This window comes from Siniperca chuatsi, linkage group LG17 (assembly GCF_020085105.1).
Source record: "Siniperca chuatsi isolate FFG_IHB_CAS linkage group LG17, ASM2008510v1, whole genome shotgun sequence".
Lineage (NCBI taxonomy): Eukaryota > Metazoa > Chordata > Actinopteri > Centrarchiformes > Sinipercidae > Siniperca > Siniperca chuatsi.
Genome location: NC_058058.1, coordinates 2,791,750 through 2,804,138, shown reverse-complemented (window position 1 = coordinate 2,804,138; position 12,389 = coordinate 2,791,750). Strand labels below are relative to the sequence as shown.

Here is a 12,389-nt window from a genome sequence, read left to right as displayed (position 1 = left end):
CACATCATGATTGACAGCTGAGGCCGGCTCGCGATTGAGTCGGCCGGGTGTATGGGCGGGACCTCGATACCGGCTCCAACTCTGATCTCTACTGTGCCGACTACGTCACTTTTGTACAGTGGGAGGAAGTGGAGACGCTGAAGGTTGACAGGAAAGGGGCAGGGAGAGGTGATGACATGCAGCAAAGGGCCACGGGGCTGGATTCAAACCCGGGGCGCTGCGGTTAAGACGGGCACGCGCTCTACCAGGTGAGCTACCGGGGCCCCCGACAGTTTCTGTTAAAGCTGCTCTGGATTGGTTGGGTTTATAAAATGAGTGCGAGCTCTTCAGGCTCAAACAGGAGGAACTACTGACTCCTAGAAGAAAGTGTTAATAAAATATTATACAGACACACTGAAATGCTGTCGTTTCATGCTTGATTTCCTGAAAATAAATGTTATTCAAGGTTTTGCCTCCCTAGATGTGGCACTAACAGGTATAGGAATAGTGATCATACATCATTCACTGTCATTCACTGACAGAAGGCCTGTGTTTTATTCTGAAACAGATTTCAGGATAGCAGAATAGATGAAAGCAACCAGATCTGACTGACTTTACTCAAACTATGTAACAGCTGACAAACCTTGTTATTTTTACTAAACTGAAATTAATCAGCTGGTATTTTAGTCTCAATTCAAGAACATAATATTGATTTCACATTTCCTCTGTTGTACATCAAAAACCTAACGGGACCAAAAATGTCAGGGACCTGATAAAATCTCCTCAAAGACATGAAAAAGAAACAGATGCTGGCAGGTTTGACTGCAGGACGTTTTTACATTGACAGCAGATTAACAGCGTGGACCTATTAAATAAAACACTTGACTTCTGTTTGTTTTTTTACGTTATTTCATCAGATGGGTAATGGATTGTTAGAGCATTGATCCACACAGCAAAAACACTGTTTAGTGCAGCAGCTTGTAGTGAAGGTTGACTTTATCTCCTGTGTGTGTGTGTGTGTGTGTGTGTGTGTGTGTGTGTGTGTAGTTGCACACAGCTGAATCATGTGCAGTCCTTGGGTGTGTGCTTGTGCCTGTGACACCTCAGGTTAGTGCTGTACTCGGGTTTCCATTGACTTCAGTTAATTCTCAACTTTAACCTTAAGGCAATGTCTCACAGAGGACACACACACACACACACACACACACACATTTTCCAGGTGTTCAAATAACTTTCCTGATTTTTCTTTTTCTTGTCTTTTGTTCATTCTCTTGCTCTCTCTGTCTTTGTCAGTCTCCCATGTGTCTGTCTCTCTTTTACGCTTTGTTCATACATATATACACGGATTTAAAAGCGGTCGACTGTTAGCTGGTGTTCCTGTTAAAGTAATTCTTCTTCTTCTTCTTCTTCTTCACATACTCTGCTCTGATTGGTCAGTTATTTTCAGTATAGTTACTCCTCCAGTATGTGTTGTTGAAACTGTCTCATACGACAATAGCACACAAGCTGCCAAGATTGGCTTTGCGGTTTTGTATCTGCACTTGAGCTGGTCCCGATCCCGATGTTGTTCTGGTTTGGGTTAACAAGTGCAATCGGTTGCTGCTCAGAGGACATTTGCATGAAGTTGGAACTTTCTCAACTCTCCCACGTCGCACTGCTGGGAGCCTTCTGAGTATCTGAGTCTTGCGTCTGGCACCAGCATGGGTATTGAGATTCGGTTCACAATGGCTGTTGCTTCTCCAACCTTTGAGTCTGTACGTTTGAACTGGGCTTACTGTCTCTCACTGTCTCACCGTCTCTTACTACCAAAAACAAATGCAAAAAATGCAAGAGGCTGAATTGGTACGGTTAACGCCGATTGGCTGAAATACAATCCATGACGGCCGGTTTGAGTAAAAGATCAGCGATTCTGTCATCTGTCTTTGTGGCCGCTTGGGACTTGGGGAATGGGATGGGGCTCATTCATGTTTTGTCTTGGCCACCCCTAGACGGGGCGTAACAAGAATTGGCATCATCACTTTGATTACATGTAGCCTTTGCCATGTTACGTAACGTTATGTTAGGGGTGGTCCCAGGCTAGATGTAATCAAGTGTGGCCGACTGGGAGCAGAGAGAGACGAGTGTTTCCCCCCTGCACAGAGCCGACGCCATCTTTCCTCCTTAGGTAGTGGTCATCCAGAAGGAGCCAATCACCTGTGGGAGCCGTAGCTGGTGAACCAATCGCGTCCTCGTCCCGGCAAACACCTATTTACATACAGACACACGCGTACACCTGACGCACATCTTTCATGCTCTCACACTGACAGAAAGAGACACGCATACGCAACAGAATGCGACCACAGTCGTAACGCTTTGAATGTTTGTGCAGCGTTTTGGTGTCTGATAGAGGTTTTTAAAACTTCTTTAATGCTTTTTGTCCACTGTCTTGACGATTGTGAGGTAACCAGTAGAAATATCACAAAGTAATCTTCAGCCCAAAATGCTCTGTACGTGTAGTGGACTGTATGATGTGGACTGTGAGCATGAACGTGTCTCCCTGCACTACAAGACAATGTAGTATACACAGAAATGTGTGTGCGGCCAGTGTCCACGTCCATTTTGGGGGGTATATCTGGCCTTTTAAGGCAAAGTGTAGTGTAGGTTATGTGACCAACGTGTGCCAGGTAGCCGCTGAGTGCCACTGTTTATCTGCTTATTTACAATCCTAGCCTCGTCTGATTACTGACAGTCCAGCAAGTCTTGAAGCCAAGAAGGCGGTGTGATTTTTAAGGTGCTGTTTTACAGTTCTGGGAACTCTAGCTGTGTCCACTCATTTATTCCTCCTTTTATACTACACTCTCAGTAGTTTATTCTATATTGAGCAGTAAGTTCAGATTTTGGACACTAATGAATCTTCATCACTTGCAACTGGGAAGGCACACAAAAGTACATTTCACATCTATAAAATGGGACAAATTGCAGGTTAATACAGTGCAATAGGTAGCAGTTAGGGAGTGATTTTGGACAGAACACGCTTTCCATCCATCTTGGGTCACTTTCAGGTAACATTAAGGGCAGCTGTTAGCTCATCGGTTCTGCGCTGAAAGGTCAAACTTGAATCTGGTGGAACTTTTCAACACAGTGCCGAAGGTGGTGCAACTGCAAGGTTTGGTTCACGCCTGCCATAAGACGGCAATGGCCGACACCAGCGCAAAGAGACTCTGCTGCTGATCATGTGTTTCTCTCACTGTCACTGTGTCTGTCTGTCTTCCTCATTGTCTTCCTCTCTTGCTGTCTGTCTCACTCTTTGTTTCTCTCTCTCTCTCTCTCTCTCTCTCTCTCTTGTGCGCGCGCACTCTTTGTCACTTCCTCCCTTCTCCGTTTAGGCGCATGTTGCCACGGTAACCACTGCCTCTTTTTTTGGCCAAGTTGTAGTGGTGCAGTTTTTAAGGCCCGTACTGGGTTCCACTGCTCCTTCATTTACGCACACACACACACACACACACACACGCTATCCTGCAATTATACACACCCACTCACACACACACACACACACACACACACACACACACACACACACACACACATCACCATCAACACCTCTTTGTACTCTGTCCGCATCCGTCTCTCCAACACACACACCATCACACCTACACACACACTGTCACACCTACACACATGTACAGTAGATCCGATTTGTCTTTGATTTTTTTTTTTCTTCTGTTGTCTCACACACTCTTCGTTGACATCCCTCTCTTTCAGATTTCACAGAAGATTACCCAGAGTGCCGCTGGCCTGAGGATCATCCAGAAGGGAGAGAGAGGAGAGGGAGAGAGAGAGAGAGCGAGGAGGACGTACCGTGATTGGAAGAGGAGGTGGAGCCTCAGCAAGACCCCCCTCCCCCTCTAGTGAAGCCCCTCCCCTCCGAGGAAGTGCAGTGAGTAGCAGCTTATTTTTTTTTTTTGGGAGCCACACTTGTTGTATACACTTTGTCGGTATCTGGGAGCAAAGCAAAGAGCTTTTATTTTGAAATATGTACATGTACAAATATGGGTAAATGCCATTTTGGCATTCGGCGTTTGCCAACAGGTCTTGAGTCGTGTTCGTTTGATGGCCCTGCAGGATAGCGGAGCTTGGGATTTGTGGTGGGAGCAGGAGGAGGTGTGACTCCTGTGTTCCTCGATGCAAGAAGTAAACAAGTAACTGGTCGCAAGACGTTGTTGAGCTGTTGCAGGTGAGGTTGTGTTGTGCCGTAGTGAGCGAAAATATATGAAGTTTTGCTAAGTTGGGCAGGCGAGCCTCCACTTGTTGCAGCAGTGGAAGCTCTCTCTGTCTCAGGATCTACTTTTTCTAGTGAGATGATTCCATCACTGTAGTGGTAAAGTGCATTTTCCAACTAATAAATATGCCTTGCATGTGATCCAGACGAGCCTCTCAGTTCCACAAGAGCATTAGCAAAGAGAGCCATAGTGGTGCCTGGAGTAAGAATGACGGTAGCTCAGAAATAAAGACCATCCGGAGGTTTTGTTAATCTGTAGCTAAACTGACTTTGGGTGATAGTTTGACATTGTTGGGGTCTCTGTTCTAATCCTGCCGCTTCTCAGAGGCTTTCCGTGCATCCAAAAGCATTCAAATGCTTTAGAAAGACTTTACAAAGTTGAGGGTGTGTTTCTTAAATTGGAAAAGCAGTTGTTAATGTGGGAACCCGATCCATATGTCATGCTACAAAGGTAGTCAGGTAATCAAATCACCTGCAGACCACAACACAATAGTTTAAGTCATTATCAAGTAAAAATGCAAATGTTCCAGCTCATCAAATGTGAGGATTTGCTGCTTATCTCTCCTTTTTATTCTTGTGAGTTGGATATCTTTGGGTTTTGAAGTGTTTGGTTGGACAACATAAGTGATTTGAAGACGTCTCCTTGGGTTTTGTGATGGGGATTTTATTCTATTTTATGACATTTTATCTCTTTCTAAGCGATAATGGAAATATTATAGTCCTAGACCATTTAGCTACAAGGTAAACATTACACTGATTCATTTTTAAGTGCTGCTTCTGCCACTATCATCCGCTTTCTCATAGTTATTCAAAATAATACTTAGCTGCAGTGCAACTTTAACATATTTGCAGCCAAAAACGTCAGAAATTAATCATGAATTCTGTGCCTGCTTTAATTAGCCAACTAGTCAGAGATCACTTGTAAAACAAACAGTTTGCAGACCCTCAAACTCAGGCCAGACCTGAACAGCTTGGATAAACACAGAAGGAGATGAGGTGTTACTAGACTGAAACCTCATGACAAAATGTAACCAGGAGAACGTCCAAAAGCTCAGTGTGAAAACACATCACGAGTATAACATTTAATCCCTAAAATATATTAGATTATAAGACAATTTTGTCAGGTTAACGTTGGCGTAGAGAGATATCTGCTTTTAAATAGTGGTACAGGACATCCTAATGTGATACAAGGACAAGACAAGTTTACATACAGTGCATTAACAAAGGTACAAAAATACTACAGACTCATGAAAAACATCACTTTATCTCTTCATCTTTCTTTCATATTCGTATGTATATCATGTCACCCAGTACAAGCAGCTGTATAAGAATGTGGGAGAAACAAACTGTCGGAAAGTCTCCACATTTTGTAGTAAAGACGAGTGAAGACTGTAAAGCAAGCTGGTGTAAATCCCAGAGATTTGCTCAGAGACTCAGTCGGCAGCGATGAGTCAGTCAGAGAAGGATCTGATCAGACACCTCACAGGAGAAAATCCAGGAGGAGAAATGGAGAACCAGATCCTCAGTGGAGGTCTGGGAGGAGGAGAAGAAGAGTGGAAAGTGGAAACACAGAGAATTTTTCATGCCAACTCATATTTACTAATAGATAAAATCTCTCCCAGTGATCCTTGATATACATGATTAAAGAAACAAAAAAAAAGCCATGAAAGTGTGTGTATGAAATGACAAAAAGCATCATCTCGTCTTCACTGAGTGAGACTCCACAGGTGTTTGCCCTGTTTTTACCGTAATTATACACTGGTGTCGGGTACAATCACTTTTCGTCCATCAAGAAGAGAAAACTTCAAAAGTGAAATCAAACCCAGCCTCACATCTTTGGGCTCTGTTGTCCCTTCAGTGCCCTTCAGTCCCTCAGAAAGTAGGAAAAGAGGATGAAAAACACAATTTGGCCTTAAGAAGTATTTACTCGTCTTGAATTCAGTCAGTGTAGGTCTTATTTTTTCAGTTTGCATTGGGAGTTTTTAGTATAAAATGTGCTTATTTTTCTCTCCCTCTCTGTGTCACCAAACACAATTCCACATCACTTAGCAATTAATTTCCCGTTTTCTTATCTGATGGTTATCCAGTGCTTTTCATAATTTTAAGGAGGTAGGAAGGTAAGGAGGTAAAGAATAAATGTAAGGTCCTTAAATGTTAAATTGGGGTTTCAGCATGCTGTTAAGGCTGTTGATAAAGTAGAGTACGAGACAGAGAAGTGGCATTGTAAAGGTAAAGAGAAGAAATGGAGTGAGAGCGCTGGACGAGAATTGGATAGTCACACCTGGAAGGCAGCGAGATTTCCGGATGAGTAAGAAAAGACCAAGACACCTTTTTGTACAGAAAGTGGCTCCAGAAAAAAGTCAGAGGGACACCTTTTAAAGATGTGACATTTCATTTCCAAAATTTAAAACACAGGCCCAGTTTTCTGCAGATTGGCCTTTGTAGAGTTAGAAAGTGTAGATGGAGTGAGGAAGAGCTGGTTTGAGGGAGCTGAGGCAAATGGGAGCAAGTGGAAAAATCACATTTGAGAGTGAAGTATCAAATGATCCAACAGCAGAGAGAACAAAATGAGAAGCAGAGTTAAGAGAAGAGGGAAGGTGATTTGATACTTGAGGAAAAGAAAAGAGCAGCAGAAAGAGGACTAATGGAAGAGACACGTACTTCAAACTGTATATACAGTCAGAGCCAGGATGGGCGACGGAAAGAAGAGAATCTGAGATGGTTTTTGAATCAGGTAGAAATGTGTGTGTGCTAGGTTGGAAAACAATGTAGATCCCTCCTCAGCTGGAACCAACATGCTCGGTTCAGCAGGTTCATGTAGTAACAGTTTAAACATGGCAGCGTCCACACAGCCTCTGGTGCCCCCGCAGCACTAAACTAAACCGACTTTGTAGTCCAAGCTGCCACGGAGGCTGCTGCTACGTTAGACAATTGTGTAATTTGGGACAGCGCACATTTGGGGAACTTTTCAACAAAGCTTGTCTCAGTAGAGGTTCAGCAGTTTGTGTTAAAAGTTTTGGTAACCACATCTGGAGCTGTCATGGAGGTCCAGTGCAGAATATTTGTTATATGGAGAAATGTATCACAACCAGCTTATAGCTGACCGAAAAAAGCTTGCTGACGATTTACAGTAGATTCATTTAAAGTGAACAGTCTGAAATGTACATTTGTTTGCTGCATGGTGAATGGTAAATTTGTTTGCAGTCATGTTTAGGAAAATGCAGAAAATATAAAATGATTCAACATTTCTTTTAAACTGTAAAAGTCAATGTTCATTTTTCACCAAGAAACGGCGTGTGTTCTACCTCCGATGGCAAAGAAACAACCACACCAGTTGCATTTCAATAAGGCGGCAGTAAACGGTCTTTTCTGTAGACGAAGTCTTGAGAACCGTGCAAACTAGTCAGTAGGCTCATTTGGCTTTAATTTTAGTATTCAGTATTTAATATTAACATGCTAAATGTAGCTTCTGACACCACAGCTGAGTGGTTCTTAAATATCTTAAGCTGCAGTTCCTCTAATGGCCACTAGATTTTGCCTCCAAAAATAAATGACTTTACTGAAAGCTACTCCGAAAATCTGCACATTTCTTTCAAAATACAACAAAATACAAAAAGAAGAAGTTTGAGTCTTGATAACTAATTTGAATTCTGGTGATTTGAATAATTGTTGCTAAGGAGATTATTGAGGCTTGAAGGTCACATCCAGCCTCGATGCTTGCCATGTACTTGTCCCTCCTCAGCTCCATCCAGGCTCCACCACCTTGACCAAATTAGCATTGTATGGCCCCAGATGACTTACGAATATGGCAGTGAGCAAAAACCCCAGAACTCCAGGCTTCAAAGCGTGCTATTTTCACATTTTCCTACAGCCTGGCTTCTACTAGCTATGAATACACGGTGCTATTCAGATTATTCTACAACCGGTCAGTGATGGTTAGTTGAGCAGATACTAGCAGGACAAGCAGCCATTGTACTAACACGAAACTAATAAATATCAGTGAGAAACCAGTAGCGCCGCTCCAACTAAAGATTTTCCTAGTCGACTAGCAGTCGTTAGTTTAAGCCATTAGTCGACTAGTCTTGAACGTTTATTATATTAAATTAATTATTTCAATTTATATTTTTGGGGCAGCAGTAAATGGTTTGAGCTCCAGGGCTGAGAAAGAAACATTGTTAACACTGTGCTACATTACAGATGAATACAAAACTGTAATAATGAGCCTTTAAAATATACATTTTACAACGGGCACGAAGCGAGCCGCCGCGGTAATGATTCTGAATGACTGAGCATTTTGTTAATTTATTTCAACACAGTATAACGTCACACAAGTCTCGTTGTTCAAAACATGGGAATAAATAAACTTCACAAAAACAAATACTCGTAGACTTGTTAATATGATGCCACTTGAGTTAACATTTTTTTTTTAACCCTTTTATCAAGTACACCTATACCTTATTTAATGGAAATTGTTTAAATGGACATTGGATACAAAGTCAGGTAGATAATGTTCCTTAACAACATTTTTGTGTTTGCGTTGAATTTGGATGTGATTTGCCTTTATAGTAGCTTGTCTATTCATTTGTACAAATCTTCTGAATTGATTATTTGATTCTCTGTAAACCCTTTAAAACAAGTGGCGTATAAAAAGCCTCAAGGTGACAGCTGTTTGGATAACATCAGAACAATTAAATACTCAGTCCATTAAATACCGACTGATGCTGGAAACACTGGTCTGCCATAGTTACATGACTTGTTAGAGTGTAAAATTTGTGTGAAAGTGTAAATGTTTTAGAACTACTGAAAAATACCAACAAGTGCTTCCAATCCAACAATGTTGAAAATATTATATTAATTTTGTAAGCGTGCATCTCTGAACCCATCACCACCTTTATCATTTTTGCTCGCATATAAGATCTTTCCACTGCAGCACCAGCACAAAATCATAGTCACCAGTCTGAGGGCTCACTAGCACAGAAAACCTTACCAACCAAAGCCAAAATTTACCAGAGTTTGGCTGCTGTCCAGTCAGCTTTTTCAGTGTTTTCCTGGGTTCCAGCCAGCCTGCAGGCCGGTGCCAGCCCCACTGGGTGCTCGGGAAGGTTTATTTTCAAGGCCCTTCTGCTTTATTGAATGGGCTCTGTGAAGCTCAAGAGGTGGAGCACCATGCTAACACTGCCAGGGTGATGGGTGCAGTTTGCACATGGGTCATCCCTGCTAAAAATATTTGCATCGAAGGTGCTATGAAGCACCTATAATGTAAGCATCCACCAAAAGGCACATGGCTGCGGTTGCAGAAACGGCTCTGCACCTGATAATTTGGTGGGTTTTTCTCATCTTCTTACTTGCATGGAGACTTCCTCGGTCGCTTCCGTGCTGAGTGAGTTTCATGACCCTCAGGCCTGAAACCTGATTAAAAAGCTACTGTATCATTAAAAGAAATGAATGGGTATTAAGAGAAGATAATGCTGTTTTCTTCTTTCCTGCAAAGCTTAGTTTTTGCAGATATCACCACTGAGATATATCGCTGTATGTATGACTTGCAGCTTCACCTATTGTGAATTAGATTATTAATCTTAATTATGTGAAAAATCAAAATATTTAACTGCACATCACATTTCAGCTGCAGCAGATCTAAATGTTTGAGTATTGCTGGTATGTCTCGTTATTAATTGTGGAAAACAAAGACTGCACGATTAATGTGATGCCCTTATGTTGTGTCACTCTCTGATCATACTGTTGTTAATAAAATCGCCATCTGTTACCTCCAAATGCTGCTGCGTTAGTCTTAAATCTGAGGGGCGGTGGTGTTGTTGCAGGAAGCGAGCAAGGGTCTGCACCAGCGGTGGGAGTGTGAGGAGGGGTGCAGGTACTCTATGAGGGCTGATGGGATCTCCACAACCGCTGGTGGAGGTATCGACTACGTGGGAGAGAATGACTCACCCTAAAAATCCACACGCATACACACCTGTGGAGGAGGTGTGTGTGTGGGCAGTCAGTGTGGCCGGGCAGATTGCTGCTCGCCTCTCTCGCTGAGCTGTAGTATAAAACTGTAGCCTCGCTACTGCTGAACTTCACCACCACCACCACACTCGATTTCTTTGCTCTGTTTTTTTTTCAGTTGTGTTTTCCCCCATCACACCTGCACCGGAGCTGTTGCAGTGGCTGGTTGTAGCAGGAGACATTTTACTTGTGGTGATTCACTTGTTTTGCTTGGTGGTTGTGTGTGATGAGGTCTTGGGTGTTAGGTTTTTAACGTTGTCTTTTTTTTTTTTCTTCCCTCTGCTGTGAAATGTTGTGTGGTTGTGGGTGTTCTGAGTTGAGAAATTTGTCATCCAAAGTCTGTGTACAGAGCCAACCCCCCCCCCTGTTCTTCTTTTGCAAAGTTTTGTCCAGATCCTGAATTTCTAGAAATGTGCACAGCAATTTCAGCAAATACACATGAACACTATCCGAGTGAATTTCAACACATTAAAAGTGTATATCAGTCCAAACCAGAGTGTTAATGTCACTCCCTCTAATTAGTAGAGTAACTGTTGACTCTTTTTGTAGTTAAAATGTAACACTCCTCGACACGAGTGTACAGTGTTACACGTGAACTCCCTCGGTGTCATTGTTAACTATACAGGTGTTGCCTCCACATTAACACTGAAAGGTGTAAATATGGTAATATACAAATATCTCAGATATCTAAAACAAGCGCTCCACTGCGGTGCTATTAACGTTTTGTCTCCAGCAGTGAGGAGCAGCCTCTACGCTGCAACGTTAGTACGAGTGAAACTCGTCGTTATCCACAAATCTGTTCAGACGCAGGTCTTTTGAAATGAAACAGACTGTGGACTGAGTTGCCTGAAATGTTGCAGTGTGTGTTAGTTGGTCGGCTCAATTGTTAGCGCCAGAGTTTGGTGCTCCACTTCGCTAACATTAGGCCTAGTAAGTATTGCAGACTAATGATATTATCAGTTTACAGAAATAAGAAATAATATAGATTCTTCTTCAGTCTTCTTCTTGTGAGATTAATGTATGCTTTTGGTTCAAAAGTGTCTTCTCTTTAACAAAAATTCCAAGTTCAGCAGCAGAAAACACTTTAGCGCTCCATCGCTCTCCAGATATGTGCAACGTGTGTCACATGCTTAGTAAATACCCCCCTGGGGTAACAGTCAGGTTAGGACTTGATCATTAAACTTCACAGAGTTAGAATACATCATAGTGACACTGTCAGAGTTAATATAGAGAAACCATCCCTGAATCTGTGTTTTAACACCAACTCTTTCTTTAAAAAAAAAAAAAAATGAATCAAACTAAAATCACTCAAACCAGAGTCAGATTAACTCTTCATAGAAGTTTGTGAAGGTTCTCATCAAAAACAAATGCAACTCTGTTTGTTGTTTTTTTAAATCTAAAAATCAGCTGATTTTCAAACTTTAATCAACTTTAGGTCTCTGGAGGCTTAAAGTGGCTCCTTGTGGGCCTCTCCCTTGCTCAAAGACACTTAGGACCCCCACCCACAAAAGATAAGGAGGTCAGGATTTAAGCCGCAGTGAAGCACTTCTCTTCCAGACACAGGATTTTTAACACCGGCCCCCCCTCCGTTTGGCGAAAGCAGCTCAGTAACACTGGAGTTTATCCAGCAGCACATAATTGAGGCCATGATGAAGTCAAGTGTTTTTCAGAGTAATGAGTGTTAGACTGTTTTAGTCTGGAAGGTAGATCCGCCTCACAGCTCCCCTCCAAACAGCGCATTTGTTCAATTTTGCTAAGTGCCACTCAAGAGATATTCCTCAAAAATATAAAAAAAAAACATTCTCAAATTGATTTTGGGGGGGGGGCAGATTTTACATGTTTTAAAGGGCTAAAGTGATAGCAGAGATGGAGATTTTAAAGGTAACTAATCCAATTACAGCTGAAGAAAATGTGGTTGCTGTGTTCAGAATGGAGAAGGGAAACAAGCTAATTGCAGCAGAAGAAAGCAACCAAATGACCCAGGTTAACCCGCCTACTAATGATCAGTATTCAATTTTTGGTGTTTGTCGGAAATCACACGAGCCTGTGGCCGAAATTTGGTTTGAAATTGGTAGAAACTGGCACGTAATGTTAGAAATTAGGGGACAGAAGTTTGACAGTGACTTTTCAAGAACGTAGGTTTGGTTTC

General features: G+C 42.2%; 1 protein-coding gene across 4 annotated transcripts in view; it reads left to right on the top strand.

The window, feature by feature from the left end:
- The window catches only part of LOC122864243 (zinc fingers and homeoboxes protein 2-like), a 124,056-nt gene that overhangs the window by 34,714 nt on the left and 76,953 nt on the right, over positions 1 to 12,389 (top strand). Inside the window, exons 2-3 of one of the 4 annotated variants that reach the window (XM_044171510.1) lie at positions 3,721 to 3,895; positions 4,081 to 4,192. The exons of 1 other annotated variant lie outside the window; for it this stretch is intronic. The gene's annotated coding sequence lies outside the window, so the exon portion shown is untranslated. Of the gene's footprint in view, positions 1 to 3,720; positions 3,896 to 4,047; positions 4,193 to 12,389 lie in introns of all 4 variants that reach the window. 2 more of the 4 variants (XM_044171507.1, XM_044171506.1) reach the window with 2 other exon arrangements.